The following is a 23,873-nucleotide window of genomic DNA, read 5'->3' on the forward strand; positions in this document are numbered from 1 at the left end:
GCAGGTTGTACGCTAATACTATACCACTTTAATGAATTTGAACATCCACAGATTGTTTTATATCCATGGGGGAGTCCTGGAACCAATCCCCTATGGGTACTGAGGAACAACTGTATCTCTTTATGCATAGGATACATCATATTTCCTTGAGGGTAGATTCCTAGTGGCAGAAGACTCAGGTGCATGTATTTTTTATGCCTAGTTCTTAGCAAGTTGCCTTCCAAGCCTTCTTTTCCCAGAATGTTCCTGTTGTTCGCTCAACAGGGCTCTGCAGTCTGTTTTCCCTGGAGATCCACAGCCCAACAGTGTTTTGCTACAGAGAAGACAGTTGGTCCTTAAAAAGCGAGGACAGGAACATTTGAAAAGCAAGGAGTGTGGCTGTGTAAGGCACTAGCCTTAGAACTACACAGCTAGCTGGTTAAAAACTAAATGAAAAAAAAACAGAGGGAAGTGGCGCCTATGGGAAGTGGGTAGAATGAAATTAGCAGTAGCTTAGGAGGAAACTGTTTGCTTTGTATAATTTCAGAGACCCCCCAGTTTCCCCCAAATCAACTGCTCATGCATGCAGCCATGGATATACATGCAAACACACACACACGCACACACACACACACACACACTTCAAAATATCCTGCTGAAGCTTAACATTCTTTGAAATATTTTTATTCACCAACTAGGACTGAGACTCAAATAAAAACAATCTCCATCAGTACATAGTGGTTGTATGTGGAAAGCTTTGCTAAGCATTTTACACGTCTTTGGCATCTCGGGTAGGCATTATCCCCTCTTTGCAGATGAGTAAACTAAGGTTCAGAATGGTTAAGCAAAGCAACTAGTGAGCTGCAGCATGAGGATTTGGACTCAGTTCTTTTGGATCAAAGAACTTTTGCTCCTGCACTGCCTCCCAGGGAAAGGTGATGCGGCCACTGCACTTCACAGTAAGGGGTGTGGTGCTCCTGCTGCACTCCTTCCTATGGGGGTTGGAAAAGACAGAGCAGGAAAGGCACAGAAAGTGGGTGCTAAGGGCATAAATTCAACAGGCGCCTTCTTTGCAGGCCAGTGAGAAGGAGACAAAGTTAGACACAAGTCAAGAGACCAGGGGAAGATAACCAGAGCATGCAGCAGGTTGATTTTCCCAGTCAGGGCAGCAGCTCCTGATCCTGGTGCGAAGACCACAGCAGGAAAATGGAAGTTCTACCAGTGAGTCGCGTCCACCCTCTCTTGCCCTCCCTGCACCCAGAGTTGCCCTATTACTCCATGTCAGGTGTTTCACATTCTGGAGAAGCAGTCCATCCCCCACACAGTTGGATGACTTTTGAGACCAGCAGCTCTGGCATAAAGAGATGGAGAAGGAGGGTGGAGGATGATATGAGATGAGGTGCAGGCTCAGGCTCAGGCTCAGGCAGGCTGAGTCATGGGATCGCCAGGCAGATGATGCAGGAGGGAAGAGTCTTGAGGGAAACGCACCACCTGCTGCATGCAGACCCAGCAAAGGACGCTGTGCTGGGTTTGGGAGGCAGTAAGTTTCCAGAAGCATGTAGAAATTTCTGAGGGCCATGGATACAATAGGAGATGGGCCCCAACAACAAATCCTGAGGACATGCTTAAGGCAGTCCCTCCCTACTAGCAGGCCTGAAAAACAAATTGTTTCCTAGGCACTCAATGCACGTTGAAAAGTTATACCCATCTCAAGGAAAAATATGGAAACATGACTCTGGGGAATGAATGGCGATGGGTGAAAGAAGGAAAACCAAAGGACAAACACACACACAACATGTGTACCTTGGACCACTCTGTAGCAGGATGCCACTGTACTGATGCTGGGGTGGACATGGCACACTCGGGATGGGCATGAAACTCCTGGCTGGTGGCATTCATAACTGTGTACCTATCCTGTTTGCTGTCCACCCCAGGCCCCATCCTACGCCTTGATGAATACTGGAAGCAGATGGACTGAGCACGCAGACTGCATCCTAGCTCTGCAGAAGACAAGAGACTGGCAGCACTACCCACAAGCGCCCTTGCTTGCACTAGGCTCAGAGTTGAAGGGGGCCAGGCTTGATGGAATGGAGAATACTCATGATGGTCCTATCTATTATTCTGAAACTTTGAAGTCCACTTAACTAGAATAATGTGTATCCAAGTAATTGTACATTGCTGGGTGGAATGTTATAGAGCCATTAAGCATGGTAGTTATAAAGACTAACAAGTAATTTAATAGGGAAAGCGATCAGCAGGTGCAACATCCACTGATGAGTTCAGTCCAGCTATGTGCTCGTACTCCTGCAGATACACACTTGAAGACAAGATCCCAGACTAGCCACAGTCATTATGAGAAGGGATATGGGTCACTTCTCTCCGTGCGCTTCCAGCATTTTCAATCTACTGATAAGACTATTTTCACTACAGTGTAGAAAGTGAGGGTGGAAGATCTGACAGGGTACCAGGGTGCCTGAGATGAACTCATGTCTCTACATTTGTACCACATAGATTCAAAGTGAGTAAAAGCACCAGATCCCCTGCTTGCATCTAACATGAATGTACAAACCACACATGCGTAATGCATACACAATACACACATATCACACACAATAGGCATATACCACACACAAACACACACACTCAAACACACCACACAGCCCTCACAGGCATACTCATCCGCTTGTATTACCATGTATTACCATGTACCTTCCACATGGGTCTCAGTTTAGATTAGATTTTGCTCTCAGAGATTCCAGTCAGCTTGCAAGCAAGGAATCTCCCTTCTTTTTGCCCTCACATGTCACTGGAATTTGCTGTTCAAGTGGCGCACACCTGGAGCCAAATGGGAGCCCTAGACCAGTTCCCACTCCATGGACTGTTTAGTTACTTGACAGCATCACCCTCCGATCTGCCAACAAGTCAGATGGGGGCTGAGAATCCTGAGAGCTGCCCCCAGAACAGCCTCTCCTTTGTTTGGGAAAGCACAGCCCACCTCAGCGCCAGTCAGGAGAACACACCTCTCCATTCCTCCTACACAGACTGACTCTCACAGCTGCGTGTGCGCCGAGGAGGTGTGCTTAGCCACATGGAGTCGGCCCATAATGGCCGTCACTCATTTGTGACGCCAGCATCAGCCTTGCTGGAGTCTCCCAACATTCACCATTAGGCACGGTACATCGCGTGTACATAAATCAAATTAACATACACTGTCGCTGCCCGCTTGAGCAGCTGTACTCTTTGTGTTAAATTTCATAGTTAAAATGAAACACTTTTCCATTACTAGATTGCAGCTCCTCTGGGTGACTGCAGTGGTACCTGCCAGAATGAAGCCTTGCTATGCCAGCCCTGTCTCTAAATGGCACACACAAACCGGATTTACACAGTGACTGAGGAGTAGCTAACGGCCTGCAGAATAAAACATTGATGTTGATTACAGTCTGTGAACCAACGTTTGCATAAACTCGCAACTGTAAATAAGTGTGCGGCTGGCTCAGTTCGTTAGAGCAGGCTTCTCTGAAGGTCAAGATTAAAGTTCAGCATGTGGCCTCAACTCATGGTCAGACAGCCTCCATTCTCTTGCACAGGTGTGACATACTGACCCACAGTGAGGATCTACTACAGGTAGGGTGCATTACAGGCATTCTATGCACCAGTTTTCAAAAACAGCCAAGGTGCATGCTATCAGCCCCGGGATACCAATAAGGAAACTGAGATGCAGGAAGAGAGACCTTGTGACACAACTAATAGCGGACATGATTGGAACTCAAACCTGGACCTGACTGGATCCCATACCTCTGTTCCGTCAGCATGGATGCACAGATGCTGGAAAAATCCAAACCACACAGAGCCTGTGCTTGGCTGGTAATGAATTAATAATGATGCCTGCCTAGTGAACACAGATCACGCTTATTCTTAGCACACTGAGTGCCCGCCTACAGAACTTCAGTCCCCCCTTTCCTTGTACAAGGCCCAGGGTAGCAAGAAACAAAGCTTCCTCCCCACTGCTAGCCATGTCCTATGTGCAATGCCCCCTCTGTGGCTGGCATTTCACCTTTCAGTGGGCACCCAGGCCTACGCAAACAGCCTCCACCCCACTCACACCAGTCAGAACAGGCTCAATAACTAATATATTTTCAGACTCTTAACTGGACCCTGACGACTACACTCAAAGCATCCACAGCTCCTCAAATCTGCCTAAGAGTTGAGACTCAACAGATAAACAGAATTCTGTACTTTTAAAGAAAGTGACACAGTGAAAGGCCATCAATGCCATCTACACGGAGTCTGTAGCACACAGACGTCTACTCTTACGGAGACAGCACACACTTCTGTTTCCAGGGCCAAAGACTGTAAATCTCTCTACATTCACGGAGAGAAAAACCACTGTGGGTCAGGAAGCCTACCGTTGGATGGCTCTCACTAAAGCGATTACCCAAATATTTTGGTAAGCCACAGAGTAAAAGAACTATGCAATCCTTTCTCTGCCAAACACTCATTTTACCACAGAGTGGTAGCCCATATTTTCCACTCCAGATAGATCAACGTGGCAATTAAGACATTTAGCAAAGCTGGCCATCTCAAGTGCAAGTTCAGTGGGCGTCTGCACCTGGTGTTGTTTAGGATGGCTCAAGGGCTCACTCTTGGCATAGTGGGTTTACAGGGTGAATAGGCTCTGACCCATAGGACAGCTCTTTGAGCAACTTCATTGATCAGCTCAATGTCAGTCTTAGCAGACTAAAACACGAGAAATCGGGGGTCTGCTACTTGAGAGCTGTGTGACTTTGGGTAAGTCACTCTGATCCAGCAGATAATATGCGTAAGTTCCAGGCAGGGCTGAGCTGTGGTGAAGACCACAGACTCCAGAGCTCCCTGCATCATAATCACAGCTCTGCCGTTACTCTCTGTCTGACCGCAGGCAAGCTGCCAGCAGCCTCCATTCTCCTCATCTGAGAACTGGGTTTCCAAGCAATATCCATGCTTCCTTGTGGGGTGATGAAAATGTCTTGGAACTAAATACAGGTGGTGGTCTCTTAATGCCACTGAGTGCTCACTTTGAAATGTTTACTTTCATGCTAGTCCATTTCATCTCATTGAAATTTTTAAGTTTAAAAAAAAAACCCTTTTACAGTACAATTTTTAAAAGCACCATACACATCATAAGGTTGTAGCGGTAATTCAGAGTTGGTATGTGAGGGTGGGCATTTGATGCAATGGTTAAGATGTCATTTAGGAGGTCCACATTCCATTTCAGAGTGCCCGGATGGGAGTCTCAGCTCTACTTCTGATTCCAGCGTCCAGCTAATGCACAACCTGGGGAGAAGTAGGTGAAGGCTCAAGTACTTGGATCTCTGCAACCTATATAGGAGACTTGGGTTGAGTTCCTGGCTCCTGGCTTCAGTCTGACCCAGCCCTGGCTATTGTTGGCATTTGAGGAGTGAACCAGCAGATGGAAGATCTCTGTCTATCTGTCTCATCACTGTATATTTGCCTTTCAAATAAAATGAAAATGAATAAAATTTTTAAATAAAATAAAATAAACCTAGTATATAGGAAGTTCCTAGAGCAATACCTAGCCTAAGGTAAGAGCTGGGTAAACATTAGCTATTACCTTCCAGGGAGTACACTGTGCATTAAATCCTCGCAGCCATCCCTGAGACAAGCACTGCTATTACTCCCATTTCTGTAGATGAGAACACAAAATGCAAAGGGCAAGGTGCTGTTCCAGTTTCCACAGCTGTGTAGGACATTGCCCCACAGCTATGAAGTCAAAAAGCTATCTAGCTGTCTATGTGTTCTGTGACCCAGAGATGCAAACGAGGCACAGCTGTTTGCATCTGCTCTACAATATCTGGGGCCTCACCTAGAAGCCTCAAAGGCTCGGGGCTGGAATCAGCTGAAGTCTTGTTCACCCCCACATCTGGCTGTGTGATGCCAGTGGCCAGCCAGAAGCCTCAGCACCGCTCCACGTGAGCCTCTCCGGGAGGTCTCTCTGTGAGGCTGTCCACACAGCAGTTAAGATCCAAGGGAGAAGGCTCCTAGGAAAGGAGGAGCTGGTGGATGCAACATCATCTTGACATCCGACTCTAAGAAGTGGCACCTCCACTGCATTGGACGCACTCACTTTCATGACCTGTTGCCCAGGTTCAAGAAGACATAAAGCAGTCTCTGCCCCTTGATGGGTAACAACAAGATTGTGGAGGAGCCCATGGGGGCAGAAATATTGCTGTGGTTGACATTGGATAATGCACTCTGCCACAGGAATCTTCCCAAGGCCAACAGGCAGTCAGCAACGGAGTCCGGGATTCAAGAGTTGCACTCCAGAACCCGTTTCTCCACTGTGTGCTGAGCTGGCAAGTGCAGACAACAAGAGCAGCATCTACTCCAGAACACTGTTAACACAGCAGGACCTTCATTTCTTCATCTTTAAAATGGGGCTAGTAAGAATTCCCACCTCTTTGCATTCTGATGAGGATTAATTTAATGCCAATAAGTAAAGAGAATGTCCACATCCACTGATCAGTACATTCTCTTCCCAGTGGAAAAGTCCACCTGAGAAAGCAAACAAAGAACAGAGGTGTCATTTCTTACCATGATCTAGAAGGGCTGCACCTGTTCGCCCAGATTTAGACCATCAAAGAGGAGCAGAACTTCCATCTTTGCCCCATATACCATGCATGTTTTGGATGTTTTTGGATATTGACAAATGCCACTCTTTAATTCTCTTCTTTGAACCTTGTGTACCCTCATCTCACATGGCAGTTGCTTGAATTACTGTGTATCCTCTATCAATCATTGTGCAGTAGCATCTCCCCAATGAGATTCTCAGACACAACCTAGTCAACAGGCAGAAAAATTTAAGACTTCTTTTATTTCTTAAAATTTGCTTATTTGAGAGGCAGAGATTGAGATAGATTGAGCTTCCACCCATTGGGCTCCCAAATGCCCTCAATGACTGGCGCTGGGCCAGGTTAAAGCCAGGAGCTGGGAATTCAGGAAAGGTCTCCCATGTGGGTGGCAGAAACCCAATTGCTGGAGCCATCACTGCTTCCTTACAGCGCATGCATTAGCAAGAGGCTAGAGTCAGAAGCTAGAGATGGATCTCAAACCCAGGTACTCTAATGTAAGATGAGGGTATCTTACCTGCTGTCTTAACCCTCAGGCTAAATGCTCGCCTCCAAAACTCTATAAGAGAAAATCAATTTCTAGAAGGCGTTTGCATACTGCTAGCCTCTCCTGTTTTAGATTGACTCTTGTTAGTTTGCCTTACAACCGGAATGCTCGTGGGTCTGGTTTCTGGGTCCCGCAGCTCACATGCAAGCTGCCTTCCCCTTTAGGCAGGTCACTAAATGAAGCAATTGAGTCACTGCCACCCATCGCAATAACACATCCTGACAAAAACATGAAAGATAGTGTATCTCTGCCTTAACTCATGTGGGTATCAGTAGAGGGGAAAAAAGTAAATTCTTTTAAAATACAGACAGAATCTTTTATCAATGAAAAACTGTCATCCGGTCTTTCTTATCTCATTGTGCAGTGACAGCGGGATTTATCTTTCTTAGGCGCAAGCCTCCAAATGAATATCATGCCTGTTTTGCCAAGGTGAGTAGTTTCTCATCTCTGGGCAAGTAGACATGTTTTACGTAGATGTCGTGGTGCACATGTGCCATTTGTTATCAGTCCCCATGCACCCCCTCCCCAAGGCATCCCAAAGCCCTCAGCGTTTGCCCAGCTCTCAAACAGAAGAGCCCTTTGTGCTCAAATCCTGCACCACAGACCCCAGCTGAAAAAAAAAAATCTCATGATACTATGGCAATAAAACTACTCCATGTGATGTTACAGTCCTAGATACATGTCATTATAAATTTGTTCAAGCCACTAAGGTAACCTATAGACTTTGGGTGACTATGGTGTATCACTGTAAGTTCATCAATTGGGACAAATGTTCCACTTGAGTGGGGGGTATCACTAATGGGGGAGGCTGTGCATGGGGGTAGGGGACATAATCAGTCATTATTTGATTATGAATTTTTAAGTGCCTTTATTTTCCTGTGAGCCCATAACTGAGAAATCTCTTACGATTCTCAGTTTTGCTGCAAAAAATAAAACTTGTTTAATCAAAAATAAATTTTGAGATGCCATCTCTGTTCTTGGCCATAGCAGCGCCATTGCAGCTGCTAGCCTAACAGCAAAAGGAGCTACTGTTGGCTAGAAACTGCTCTTCCATTGGCTGGGACAGTCAAGGTCAGGGTCAGCATTCTGAAGAAATTTTCCCTGTAACAAGCAGCACTCTGCCATTAACCCATTTTTCTAGGTATCAGATGAAAACAGTTCATCCTTTTCATTCTCTGATTTTTAAAACTACTTTTAAACTCAGGTTTATATTTTCTTTCCCTGTAAATTCAGGTTCATCTTTATATTTTCCCTGAATGGCTTTGCTATCTTGATGATAACAGAAGAGTGTTTAGTATTCAAATGATGATGATGATGATGATGATGGTGATAGCTAACATTTTTTGAGCACATAACATTTATTAGGTTCCGGGGAGCCTTCTGAGCATGTTATGTGTCTTAGCTCATTTAATCTCTATATCAGCTCGTGAGGTAATACTCTAATTGTCTCCATTTGACAGAAGAAGAGACTGAGGCCTCAGAGGTCACATAAGTAGCAAGCAGCACAGCCAGGTTACAAAGCCAGGTAAACCAGTCCCAGAATATAAGATCTCAGCCACTTCTCTGCACTGCCAGTCAAGGAGCTCCAAGACAATGCTGCATCTTCCCATGATTATTTTCCTTTTTTTAAAACTTTTATTTAATGAATATAAATTTCCAAAGTACAGTTTATGGATTACATTGGCTTTCCCCCCCAACAATTTCCCTCCCACTCGCACCCCTCCCTTCTCCCGCTCCCTCTCCCCTTCCATTCACATCAAGAATCATTTTCATTTCTCTTATATACAGAAGATCAGTTTAGTATACATTAAGTAAAGATTTCAACAGTTTGCACCCACATAGAAACACAAAGTGAAAAATACTGTTTGAGTACTAGTTATAGCATTAAATCACAATGTACAGCACATTAAGGACAGAGATCCTACATGAGGAGTAAATGCACAGTGACTCCTGTTGTTGACTTAACAATTTGACACTCTTGTTTATGGCATCAGTAATCACCCTAGGCTCCAGTCATGAGCTGCCAAGGCTATGGAAGCCCCCTGAGTTCACCGACTCTGATCATATTTAGACAAGGTCATAGTCAAAGTGGAAGTTCTCTCCTCCCTTCAGAGAAAGGTACCTCCTTCTTTGATGACCCGTTCTTTCCACTGGGATCTCATTCACGGAGATCTTTCATTTAGGTTTTTTTGTTTGTTTGTTGTTTGTTTTTTTTTTTGTTTTTTTTTTGTTTTTTTTTTTTTTTTTTTGCCAGAGTGTCTTGGCTTTCCATGCCTGACATACTCTCATGGGCTTTTCAGCCAGATCCGAATGCCCTAAGGGCTGAATCTGAGGCCGCAGTGCTGTTTAGGACATCCGCCATTCTATGAGTCTTCCCATGTTGCATCGTTCACCTATGATTATTTTCCAAACATCCCAGGGAAGTTACAGCCTGCTAGCAAAGGCTCCCCTGTGTCTCCTGGGAAGCATTGTTCATTCCCATCAAGCCCAAGGTATGGCCAAACTCAATGTGCCAGGGAAAATGTCCTCCACTTAGATCAAGTCACAGTGGTCCTTGGTGGAAGCTTCCTAACCCAGCAAGCTTGGAAATTCACCTAGTTGGGATTTAGGGCTAACTCCAGCCAAGAGGTGAATTTATTAGAGTAGCACTGAGTGACTTACACAACTGAAGAAAGAACAGGACTCAGCTAAGAGGGCTCCAAGCTGGTCTGTGGACAGTTCCATGGAGACCACTGGGCTTTCCCCGCAATCTGTCCCCACGAGGCTCCTAAGCCAGCATCAATTCCCAGGACTGGGCGTCGTGCTGGTTTTCCTTTGGTCGCATGCCTGAACATCCCCAAGAGGAGGCATGCAGTTAATTCTGGCCAGGGACTGTGAGCCCACACTTGGAGAGAGACTGCAGCTCACCTTGTGAATTTTAAGTGCGTTTTGTAAATGCTGTAGCAAAATTCCGTGCAAGGAAAGGTGTCGAACCACCCTAGGGAGGTTATAGAACAAGCCTCATTCTACCCATCAAGACCCTGAGCCCTGGAAAGACAAAGTCATTTCCAGAAAGTCCTCTGGTTCAGGTAGAATCCCAGGTCGTCTACTTCCTGGATGCCTCTTTCCACCCCACTTTGTGCCCTGCAGAGCTAAATGCCAATGCTAGGTGATTTTCATCTCTTCACGGCTTTGCATTTTGAGTCTTTGTTTCCCCTTCTTCTCTCCCCGGAACACACACAGGTATGCTTGTGAGCATACTCACTCACTAGGCCACACAATGCCAGGAAAGGAGCTATGCTACCCAGCGCAAGGACCCCCTCTGTAGGGAAAGGAGAAGAGGATTAAACCACTGGCTGTGCCTGCTGGCTTTGTCGATGGTGACAGACCCCAGGTGGCAGGATCTGCTCTCTCAGCAGAGACGCCAGGGAGCACCATTGCCAGCTCTTCTGCACATGGCTTCGGCACAAGGCTCTCCCAGGCCACATTGTGTCTGTTTTCCTGGAGCAGCACTGACTGGGGGAGAGAGTGGTTTGATTAGATGCAGCAGGGTGCATGGCTCAGGGAACACTTGAGTGGTTCTCAGTCAGGCATGAACCAGGCTGCAGCTGAAGGTGCTGGTGTACTGGGGGTGGGGGTTGGGGGGTCAGAGAGCCAGCACTCTCTCCCTTTCACATCTGGGATGGCACCTGGCTGCACCCTCCAAAATACAATGGCACAGGGAGAATGGGCTCTGATTGGGACCCCATCAGAGTCCACAAAGTGGCATTCACTTATGCTAATGGGTTTCAAGGGTTAGTTCATCATCACTAGTGGAACAGATTGGCCTAAAACAAGCTGAAGTCATAAAACACACTTAAAATCTCTGTCTTGAAATAGGCAGGGGAAGAGAATTTATTATTAGTGTTTCCCAGTCACACAAAAAAAAGAGAGAGAGAGAGAGACTAAAAATGAATGAAGGTCACCGTTCCCTTTACAGCTGATCAACTACCTCTTCTCTGTGCTCCTGTGCCTACATAGTAAATTGAAGTTGGAAACAGAGGCGCATACTAGATGATTTTCTGTTGTTACTTTCATTTTCCCCAAGAGGAAAAGGGACAGTCTATTTAACACAACTGAGCTATTATATCACAGTGCTTCTTGTTTAAAATTCAAGCATCATGGGAAGCAAGCTTCAGCAGAACCAGCACCTAACAGGGATTGTGCAAACGACACAACCTCCAAAATAGTGTCCCCAATTTACATGCGTTCACTATCTTTGAGTCTTCTAAAATGTATATAGGATATTTTAATAGACTTTGATATATGGTAAATACATAAATATCATATGTAAAATATGCAAATCCATGTTACTTGTATATTATATGCATGTATATATCTACACTTGTATTTATATGTAAAATATTTGACATTCGCATAAACCCTGGGAGGTGGGACTGAAACTGAGACCTGCTGTTCAAGAGACTTGCACTGAGGTATAATACCAGAAATGGCACAGCAATTCAGCTTGGTCTTTCTGACTTCAAGACCAATGGTCACCCTGTACAGTACTTCCTTTGTTTATGCATTAAGCCAACACACATGAAAAGATCCCAAAAAGTTTTCTGTAGCTCGTCTAAATAAGGCATGCATACCTAAGTGCATGGGTAGCCTCTGTCCCATAGTGTCACTGCACAGGCACAGTCTACAACAAAATGTCTACAGTCAAGCAGCATGTAAACAAACCCTGGATTGATACAGGCCCTTGAGAACAGGAAGTTCAAGGTCAATGACTCCGGAAATATGGGAACTATTTAAACCAACAGAGGAATTTTCCCTCTGGGAAGGTGCTTGGCCTCAAGTGCTGAGAAGCGTGCACAAGTGTGTAGACAGACGCCCAACCTCATCCCAGGGCAAGTCTCGAGGGGTAGCCTAATTGTGGGGTGAGATGCGGAGTGTACAGGCCCCTGGCCCATGCCTGGGCCTCCCCTGGGCCACATCCAGCTCTGTCCCTCCTGTTCCTGCAGCTCTCTCAGAGTCCAAGTGCAAATAACATCCACCTTGGTATTAATGTCCACACTGGTGAAGCTGGGAGTCCACATCCGGCCTCACCCCATGACAGCCTTCCTTCAAACTTCCTGGTTGTCTACAGGAGGCCTCAGCATGTCCCCTGAACCCCCAACCTGAGCTCTTTTTCTCCAGCCTCCTAGGTAAGCGTTCAGTCTTCAGCCTCTGTGGCCAGGACCCTCACTGAGTGCCACTGGGCTCAGTCGCCTCCCCAGGGCTTACCTTGCACTCATTGGGGGACTCCCAGAACTTGCATATCTGCAGATGGGAGCTGGGAGGAAGGCCTCCTGTCCCCAGTTCTGTCCCTCTGCCACCTAGCCTCGAAGCTGACCCAGAATATACCCAGAGTCTCACCTTGTCTCCAGGAACACAGCTCTTTCAGTCCAAACCTCAGGTTCCATGGAGAGATGCCAGAGCTCCCGTCTCTCAGAGAACACACCCTCTCCCTAAGAAAACACATCCCTCTCCTTAAGTCAACACCCACCAAGCCCAGGGGACCCCTGCAAGGTCCAGGCAACACCGTTCCTTCCTGTCACACCTGCTCTGACAGGTGTGAGAAAGCTGGGATGGAGCTGGAATGCTGGAGCATCCCTGGGGACTTCCTGGAGGAACTCCTACTTTCTGTTCCTACAGAAGTAAGTCCCAGATGAGAAAACGGAATGTAGCAGTTCAATCCACTGGGTCCTGATTGATTCACAGGAGATAAACAGCAAAGCTGTGTACGAACTGGCAGAACTAAGCCATCAGGAGAAAACAAACAAATAACTTACTACTGGAAAACCAAGACTTTCAACCCTGCCCTCCCTCACCTCGTGCCTTTTCCACAACTTTCTGTTGTCCTCATAAGTGTTGAATCTGTTTTCTCATATGGCAGCCCTTCTCCACAGAAAGCAAAAGGGATCTGCCGGTGCTGTGGCTCACTAGGCTAATCCTCCACCTTGCTGTGCCAGCACACTGGGTTCTAGTCCCGGTCGGGGCACCAGATTCTGTCCCGGTTGCCCCTCTTCCAGGCCAGCTCTCTGCTGTGGCCAGGGAGTGCAGTGGAGGATGGCCCAAGTGCTTGGGCCCTGCACCCCATGGGAGACCAGGAGAAGTACCTGGCTCCTGCCACCAGATCAGCGTGGTGCGCCGGCCACAGCGCGCCGGCCATGACGGCCACTGGAGGGTGAACCAACGGCAAAAGGAAGACCTTTCTCTCTGTCTCTCTCTCTCACTGTCCACTCTGCCTGTCAAAAAAAAAAAAAAAAAAGATTCATTAAAAGAAAAGAAAGCAAACAGGGATCTAACCTCATACATTCTCACCTCCCTCCTCCCTCAACTTACCCATTTTTAATGCCAATGTTCATGTAGAGTCAGGATGGGGGGAAGGGAACATACTTCGGAAGGTGAAACTCTGGGGATCTGGCCCTTGGGATGCTTGCAGAATCTGACCCCCAAGTCCTCCGAGCACTGGCCCAGGGGATGACCAACAAGGCAGAGCCCAGTTGTTCCAACACAGCGCAGGTTGGTGCTTCAGGGCCCAAGGTTTCAGAATAGCCAGGCCCTTTCTCTGGGCCTCCCAGACTACATTCTCCCATGTTACGGCTCCCCATGAATTTAATTCGAGTTCCATGCGTGTAAGGCCTGCAGGACTGGACCCTGTGGGAGTGTAAAGTGACAACATAATAGAGAAAAATCACTTTAGCAGGCAACAGTGACAGCTGGGGAGGCATTAGGAAAAGGGAAAAGGCCTCGGTTTGGACAAATTACTGAATGAAATGATCATATGAGAAGCCCTTTTTACAGCTGCCACTAAGAAATCCAGAAAATATAAAACATGTGAAAAAGTAAATAAAGGCATTTCTTGAATTTTTTTCCCATTAAAGGTGTGGTAAATGGTTACAATCCTTTAAAAAGATCCTCCTTGTTCTGAATCATGGGCCCACATGGAAAAATATGGTTATTTGGGTTTTACATATCAATTATTAGGCAACCAATAAAATATAAACAACAAAAGTGCTCCAAAAAACCCTGGAAAATTCCACAGCGTGGTTCAGAGTCACCACGATTATCCTCTGACCCTCTCATTTCCGTGACTTTTGACATCTCATTACCCTGCATTATACTTTTACAGACTCATTTTCCAGCATATATAAAAATGACTTAATGCATCCTCAGAACCATCTCAATTACCTAATTGATGAGTTCTATTAGCCACTTAAAAATAAAACAGACATTTCCTTAATAAAAATCTGTGGGAGGAGGGGCGGGTGGAAGAAAGACCGCGTTAGCCAAAAAAATCTAAAATCTAAGAGGCAGCTTGAGGCAGCAGGGTGGGGCAGCCCAGGGGGAGTTTCCCGAGACTGGTCCCCCAGCATTGATTCTGCTGTTAATTTGCTGTGTGATTTGGGACTGATATTAACCCTCTGTGAGCCTGTGTTCCAAGGTCTCTAAAATGCAGGAGTTTGGAAGGATGCTGTCCAGGCTTTTCACACACTGACAGCCTATGATTTTGAAAACTTCCCAGTGGAAGACCCCTTTAGAACATGAACTCAAAAGCTAGTCATTTTCAAATTTACAGGCAAAGTCATTTCAAAATTTCCCTGCTTCTTTGTCTATTTACCCAGTCACAGAACTCAGAGGGACTCAAAACCAGACTGAAATCCAGAACAATGGTGCTCTGGACGGAACTCAGTTTTGCAAAAGCAACTCCCAGAACTATCTCAGGGAAGTTGAAAGGTGTTTTGTGAAAACATCCAAGCTCTCCTGAGAGGGGGTGGGGCATGCCTTAGTTTTAAGGATGGAGACACCTAATCCAGGGACCCCTGAAGCTCATACTCAGCTTCCAAGAGCCAGACCAGAGCCAGGAGAGAAAGAGCTGGACCAGCCAACAGCCTTGCCAGGGACATAGACTTCAGGAGAAGAGGAAATTAAGAGGTTAACACAGGCATATTAAAGCATACACAAGAAGTACATTATGCAACAGTGGGGACACTTTCAAAGTTGTTTTAAGTCTAGATGTGGAGAAGGAAGGAAGGATGTGATCAATATAAACACCTTCTGCTCATTAATGTTCCCTTTCCCTGGCAGGGATGAGGAACCTCACAGCATTCATAGGTCATACAAATTATCACCTTAATAATTAGCCTGTTACAGATGTACTGATTTCCAGGCCAGCTTGCATTTGCCTTGGCAAGGCCAGACCAAATGATTTCATGGGCCTCATAAGGTCTGAAGGCCGGATGTTCCCCATCCCTGCTAAGGTCTCACCTACTCATTCTCTGCCTTGGCCAAACCATGTAGAGAGCTTTAAAAATAAAAAAAAAGGTACTGATGCCTGGGTCCCATCCTCAGAGACTTTGGCTTAGTGTTTCTGGGCTGTTGCTCTAGCAATGGGATTACCAAGTGTCCCCCTGGATGATGCAACTCAGTAGCCAACTGTGAGAATCATTTGTCTAGTTCCTCAAACCCAGTAGTCTAGGATGGACGTTTGGCACAGTGGTAAAGCTGCCACTGGGGATGTCCACAACCCACATCAGAGGATTTGGTTCCTCCAATTCTGATTCCAATTTCCTACTAATGCACACTGTGATAGTAGCAGACAACAACTCAGTACTTGGGTCCTTGCCTCCCATACAGGAGCACTCAGATTGAGTTCTGGGCTCCTGACTTCAAACTGAAACAGCCCTGGATGCTGTGGAGATTTGCAGAGTAAACCAATGGATAGGAAAAAAAAAAACTCTCTTTTTCTCTCTCTCTCACAAATAAAATGAAAATAAATAAACAATAATCTGTTGAACAGCAGTAGCTCTCACACCTTACCACGCATCAGAATCACCTGAGGACTTACTAGACTAGATACTAGTTCTCACTCCCAGGATTTCTAACTAAGTTGCTACAGGGGGAGCCTTTACTTGCATTTGCCACACGGGTCAAGTAATGCTGATGGTCTGGAGTCTACACCTAAGAACTGGTCCATTTTGGGATCTAAGATGACTGAGTAGGGTAAAGATGTGCTGACTCTGACCACAGGAAGATAACAGAAGAAAAGGGGAGGAACTCCAATCCCAGGGGATAGTTGGAGAGAAGTTTGTAGTGCAAATTCTACAAGAAAAGAGACACCATGGAGCAGCAGGGACATTACCATCACACAGCAGTGAGCAGGAAACCACCAGTGACTTCCACAGCCAATGGCTAAAGGAGACACCATCTTCTTGGAATAAGGCACCTGGAAACCAGCAGGGAAGAAACGCCATCCCCGTAAGGCAAGTATAGGTTGCTGAGGCTGGTATATGACTGGGAAATTTCATAGAGGGAATAAACCCACGGTCCCTACTGACTTGGAGTCTAGCCTGAGGATTGGCAGGGGAGTAGGGCACCAACCCCCATGAAGCCTCTCCTCCCCCTCACTCTGTCAGGTGCTCAGACTCGGCTCACCAAGGTGGAACACTGAAAAACTCTTATTGCTTAGGCAACTGACTCTGGGAATCCCACGACTATTCCCATGGATGAAGGAGACTTGTGGAGTTGAGAGTGGATCCCCTGCTCCCTGTGACTGTGAAACACTCGTGTCCTTTGACTGTGGGAATTCTGTGACTGTGTGATAGGGTGTGGCTGGGTCTTTGAGTAGTCATTGTGTCTGGTTTCAGAGACTCAGAGTTCCAAGCCCACACTGATGAGTGGATGGATCCTTTGTACAGTTCAGGTGTCTGCACTGGTGAGGGGCCTGGGCACTGTGAGCATGAAGGTGGAAATACCCTGGGTGGTTGGTTCACCTTGGCAGAGAGGGGCTGAACCTGTGATCATGTCAGCCAACATGATCATACCCTCCACCCACTGACAACAGATGAGATCTACCACACCCAACTGGAATGTCACTGGACTCTTGCCCTACCCTTGAACACTGGTCTGAGGTCCCTGTCCTCTGCCAGTGTTCACCATCAGCATGTGTTTCTGGATATCCACCGAAGCAGCAGATACTCCACTAAGACACAAGGTATATTTCAAAGATAAAAGCCAACAGAGGAGAAACCAACAAGAGTTCCCACAAACATGGGAGACCCAAGTGGAGTTCTGGACCCCAGGCTTCAGCCTGGCCCAGCCCTGGTTGTGACGGCAATTTGGGGAGTGAATCAGCAAATGGAAGATATTCTCTCTCTCTCTCTCTCTCTCTCTCTCTCTAACTCTTCTCAAATAAATTCAAAACTGTAAAAAAGAAATGAAAAAGGACACTATACAATGATTAAGGGGTCAATTTAACAGGAGCATATTACTACAGTAAAATATGCACCCAATGCCAGGGTGTCAGGCTATTTAAAACAAATGCTAATGATCTAAAGGAAGCCATAGACTCAAACACAATCATAATGGGGAATTTCAACAACCCACTTTCATCAATGGACAGATCAACTTGATAAAAAATCAACAAAGGAACAGCATAGCTAATCTACACTATGGACCAAATGGATCTAATTGATATCTACAGAACATTTCATCCCACAGCTGCAGAATACACATTCTTTTCATCACTGCATGGAACTTTCTCAATGATAGACCATACTCTAGGACAAAAAGCGAGTCTAAACAAATTTTTAAAAACTGAAATCATACCATGTATCTTTTCTGACTGCAATGGAACAAAGCTGGAAATTAATAACATAAGAAACTCTACAAAATATGCAAACATATGGAGACTGGACAACATGCTCCTCCATGAACAGCAGGTCATAGTATGAACCAGAAGAGAAAACAAAAAATTCCTGGAAATGAATGATGATGATAAAACAACATATCAAAACTTACGGGATATAGCAAAAACAGTGTTAAGTGAGATGTTTATAGCAATTAACACCTATATCAAGAAACTGGAAAGGCATCAAATAAGTGATCTAACAATGCATCTCAAGGATCTATAAAAACAAAAACAAATGAAACCTAAAATTAGTAGGAAGAAACAAAGAAATGATTAAAATTACAGAATAAGCAAAATTGAAACCAAAAGAAGAACAAAAGACTAGTGAAATGATGAGCACATTCTACAGATTCAATGCCTTCCCAAACAAAACATCAGGACATTCTTCTCAAATCTAGAAAAAACAGTGCTGAGATTCATATGGAGTCACAAGAGACCCCAAATAGCTAAAGCAATCTTAAATAGCAAAAACAAAGCTGAAATATCACAATCCCAGATTATAAAATATACTACAGGGCAGTTATTATCCAAACAGCTTGGTACAGGCACAAAAATAGATTTGTAGGCCAATGGAACAAAATAGAAAAATCCACACAGCTACAACCAACTCATCTTTGAAAAGGGGGGTAAAATCTATCCCTGGAGAAAAGACAATCTTTTCTTTCTTTCTTTTTTTTTTTTTTTTTTTTTTTTTTTTTGACAGGCAGAGTGGACAGTGAGAGAGAGAGACAGAGAGAAAGGTCTTCCTTTGCCATTGGTTCACCCTCCAATGGCCGCCACGGCTGACGCGCTGCATCCGGCACACCGTGCTGATCCGATGGCAGGAGCCAGGTGCTTATCCTGGTCTCCTATGGGGTGCAGGGCCCAAGCACTTGGGCCATCCTCCACTGCACTCCCTGGCCACAGCAGAGAGCTGGCCTGGAAGAGGGGCAACCAGGACAGAATCCGGCGCCCCGACCAGGACTAGAACCCGGTGTGCTGGCACCGCAAGGCGGAGGATTAGCCTAGTGAGCCACGGCACTGGCTGAAAAGACAATCTTTTCAACAAATGGTGCTGGAAAAACTGAATCTATGCATGCAGAAGTATGAAATAAAACTCCTATCTTATACCTTATGCAAAAACCAATGCACAATGGTTCAAGGATCTAAATCTACAACTTGATACCATCAAATTACTAGAGGAAAACATCAGGAAAACTCTGCAACATATTAGCATAGGTAAAGACTACTTGGAAAAGTCCCTAGAAACACAGGCAATAAAAGCAAAAATAAACAAATGGGATTATATCAAGCTAAGAAGCTTCTGCACTGCAAAGGAAACACTTCACTTAAGTGAAGAGGCAACTGACAGAATGGGAGAAAATATTTGCAAACTATGCAACTGATAAAGGATCAATAACCAAAATCTATAAACAGTTCAAGAAATTCAACAACAACAAGTACAGTTAAGAAATAGGCAAAGGATATGAACAGGCATTTTTCGAAGGATGAAATTCAAATGGCCAACAGACACATGAAAAAATGCTCAAGATTACCAGTCATCAGGGAAATGCAAATAAAAATCACAATGAGGTTTCACTTCACCCAGTTAAAATGGCTATCATCCAAAAATAAAATAACAGTAAATGCTGGTTAGAATGTGGGGGGAAAGATACTTAATACACTGTTGGTGGGAATTTAAATTAATATAACATTATGAAAGACAGTATGGAGAGTCCTAAGAAATCTGACAATAGATCTACCATGTGACCCAGCCATCCCACTCTTGGGAATTTACCCAAGGAAAATGAAATCAGCATATGGGAGCTGGCACTGTGGTGTAGCAGGTAAAGCCACCACCAACAGTGCCAGCATTCCATATGGGCACCAGTTAAAGGCCCAGCTACTCCACTTCTGATCCAGCTCTCTGGGATGGCCTGGGAAATCAACTGGAGATGGCCCAAGTGCCTGGGCCCCTGCACCCCTGTGGGAGACCTGGAAGAAGCTCCCGGTTCTTGGCTTCAGATCGGCCCAGCTCCAGCCACTGCAGCCATTTGGGGAGTGATCCAGTGGATGGAATACCTTTCTCTCTGCCTCTGCCTCTCTATAACTCTACTTTTCAAATAAATTAATAAATCTTTAAAAAAATAAATAAAATGGTGTTGCCATGGAAAAATAACCAATTTCTATTAAAAACATTAGCATATTAAATAGTTATCTGTACTCCCATGTTCATTGCAGCTCAATTCACAATAGCTATGATATGGAATCAACCCAGATGTCCATCAACTGATGACTGGATAAAAAAATGCATATATACACACCATGGAATACTGCTCAGATATAAGAACGAATGAAATCCTATCTTTTGCTTATTGCAAAAGGATGTAACTCAAAACCATTACGCTTAGTGAAATAAGCCAGTCCCAAAAGACAAATATCAGATGTTTTCCCTGATTTGTGGTAGTTAATATATAATACAAAAAAATATATAGGAACCAATCGACATCTTGGGATTTGGCTGAGATTTTTTTTAGCCTTTGTTTATACTCCTGTGTAACTGTGGTCTTTATACATTTCACTTGTTTAATATTATGGTTAGTGGTGCATTAAGTCTGTGATTATACAGTAAACTAAGTGAACTGAAATTATGTTTTTTGTAAAAATTAAAGAAAACAGGAAAGAAAGGAAGGAGGGGGATTGAGGGAGGAAGAGAGGAAAGGGAGGGCACTTTGGTTATCTTCTTGGAATTGTAGCTATGAAATACACGAAATGTGCTCCCCTTATATTAATAAAAACTAAAAAAAGAACACACAGGAAAAAAAGAGCCTATCAGTCTGATTCAGAGTGATGGGAATTTTTTTCACATAATTCATCCCTTTCTCTACTGTTGGTCTTTGCCAAACCACTCAACTGAGCCCAAGGCAGGCCTGTTACTATAGTAACATGTCAGGATTTGGGACCGTGGTATGAGCAACATATGGTCCAGGGATCATCAGACAATCATTGAGTTGGGATCTGTTGGCTGTCTTCTCCATTTTGGATGAGCCAAAGGAAGCAGCTTTACTCTCCAGAGAACACCATACCCTATGAACACTGTACAGTGCTAAAAATGGATAAAATAAGAGATGATGTGAAAAGAATCTCTGCTGCCATAAGCATGGACCTTGGGCAGTGGGTGAGAAGGACCTGGTTACTTGGAGGCCTGGGATCTCGTCATTATAGAATTTTTACCTACTTGGCCATGAATGATGACTAGCCCTGTCTTTTTCCACTGTTAACCTCTCAGATGATTCTAAATAAAAATAGTCCACCCATTGGACTTGTGGCTTCTTCCTAATCACTTGAGGTCCATGCTCAGCCCAAAACGATGCTTTCCCTTTTGGTGAACCTTCCCCCATCTAAACCAGGGTTCAATGTCCATCTAGGTCGGAACAAGTTTAACGGTAGCTAGGGAAAGCCTTTGGTTTTAACAGAACATCAAGAGTAGCTCTGAGAGATGCAGAGCTGATAGCTTTTCTTCCCACTGCCCCATCTCCATGGGCATCTCCATCCATTGAACAACCTAGCCCAGGGAAGGCTAGCATCTAGCAGCCAAAAGCAGAGGAGTGGCCCCTTAAAAGAGAGTTTCTGCCAGGGAGAGCAACACATTCTTTGCCTGAATGAGTCACCATTAGATGAGGCTGGACTAGGAGAGTGATTTTTAGCTACCAGTTAGCAGATTGCATCTAGGGTTCAGGGAAGGGGAGGGGGAAACATGGAGTTCTTCTGTTAACTAACAAAAAAAACCACCCCTAGTGGTGTTAGTCTTCCAGGTGGGGAACTGGGAGAGGGGCTGTTAAAAGTGCCAGTCTAGTGTGGCTAGGAATTTGACTTCTCCTGAGACTGGACCAGAAAGGTTCTATCTTATCTCTAGCACAGGTAGATTCACATTTCTTTTCACTCTCCACTTTTGGGAATTCTCTTAAGCAGGCACCCAGTTGCCTCCAAGAACCCAGAAGAGAATGTAAGAAACAAATAAATATTTTGATTGATAATCGAGGACCTAAAAATTTTTATACCTGTTGTGTATCTACTATCTGAAGACTGGAAGTGAGAGAAAGTACAGAACACTCAAGACAAAGAAACCAGAAGGGAGTAACAGGGCCTAAAACACATGTTCTAGGAACATGGTGGAAGATGATGGGGCTGCACCAGATATCAGAGTTCCATGGCACTGAGCTTCTATCCAGAGGACGTCAAGAACGGGGAGCATGACTGACTGGAAGGAGAACGAGGAGGAGGAGAAACTGAAGGAAGAAGAATGGAAAGGAGAGGAGGATTATGAAAATAAAATATGTACTAGCAAAGTCAAATGGTCTTTTTATATGCAGATGCATTCGTTATTGAGTGGAAATTTATTACAAAGTAATGGGACAACAGACAGTGAGAACAAACATCAAAACCATCAATTAGTCTTCTAAATATCCCTTTGAGCTACAAGCTAAAGCCCAATGGCCTCTCCGTCTCTCATCTTCATCACTGATTCTGGTCATAAGTTATGCATGCTGACATGAGTATTCTCTTATGGGCTGGCAATGATATTTCAGCTTGACTGAATTGCCTTCTCCACAGAGACATGGAAAGCACATTTTCTTGCACAGGTTCCTCCTGTCCACATTATAAAGACACATTCATGAGTATTGGCCAAGCCTATGACAATGCAGGTAATAGAGACAGTCCTGGAGTTGTTCTTCCACCCCCTATCTCTCATAAACTCTTTCATAGAAAAGGATAACCCTTTTAAGGCCTGGGGCCCCCCTGGTTTCCCTATCCTTCACAAAGCAGAGCTCACATATGGGTGGTTTATTTTTAGAAATGATCCCACAGAACAGGAGTCAGGGATTGAACACTGGACCTAGAAGGAAGGAAGCTCAATAGAAGAACCTAACTTTGCCTTGGGCACCACTATGGAAAGCAGGCTGGTGTGGTGCAAAATGCCCTTCAGAATTATTTATCTGAGGGACCAGAGAAGACAGCAGCTATTCACCAGCTTCTGGATCTCCTACTGGACAATAACTCACATCCAGGAAACACATGCCTGGGAATCAGGTAAACTTCTACAGTGTCCTACGCCTCATTGTCTGAGAAGCTCCAGAGAAACATGCACGCAGTACACTGTGCAGCTGGGCAAGGTCCAATCAGAACACACCCACAGGAAGCTGATGCTATAGCAGTACAGGTGAGCAAAGAGGATGGGGGTCTGAGCGTGAGAGGTGCCCAATACTGTCCTAAATAGAAGCCACTATGTTACGTTTCCCAAGTATTTTTGCTTTTGCATTGATTGTTGATATCAATTTACCCATCAGCAATTAGGTCTTGAATGTATGTGGCAGGTGGAAAGGAGCTCTCAAGAGAACCTCATATCAGGTTCCCCCCAACTCTGCCTTGGGATATAGATTTCATGTCAGTATGTTCCGCAGTCCCCAAAGACTAAGAGGGAGAGCCCCAAGAGCAGCTCAAGCTGGGGAAGATGATATGGGGTTCCACGTGGGGATGGCACTAGCTCACACAGCTCACATTCAGGCAGGGATTGCTGTCCTTCTGCCCACTGAGATATGAGTTTGAATGAAGAAGCTCACCTTCTTGGTTCACTGAATGTCCCCAAGCCTACTTGCCTTTACTTACTAAACTATCCCAACTGGCTTGTTTATATGATTTCCAGATGCTGGGAACCACTGTAGGAGCATGAAACCAAAATGGTGCCCCAGGCTCCCTGGGACACATGGGAGAAACAGGTGAAGAGTTGATGACTAGACAGAGGCATAGTCAGACACAGGGTCCCCATCATCCACGGCTGGCTTTGTGGTATACAAATAACCCTGGACTCAAGAGTATTAGAGAGGGGCTAACACCATGGTGCAGCAGGTAAAGCTGCCACCTGTGGTACTGGCATCCAATGTGGGCGTCAGTTTGAGTCCTGGCTGCTCCATTCCTGATCCACCTTCCTGCCATTGTGCCTGGGAAAGATGGCCCAAGTACTCGGGCCCCTGCACCCATGTGGGAG

This window comes from Oryctolagus cuniculus, chromosome 3 (genome assembly GCF_051225735.1).
Source record: "Oryctolagus cuniculus isolate XC-2025 breed Fujian yellow rabbit chromosome 3, ASM5122573v1, whole genome shotgun sequence".
Classification (NCBI taxonomy): domain Eukaryota; kingdom Metazoa; phylum Chordata; class Mammalia; order Lagomorpha; family Leporidae; genus Oryctolagus; species Oryctolagus cuniculus.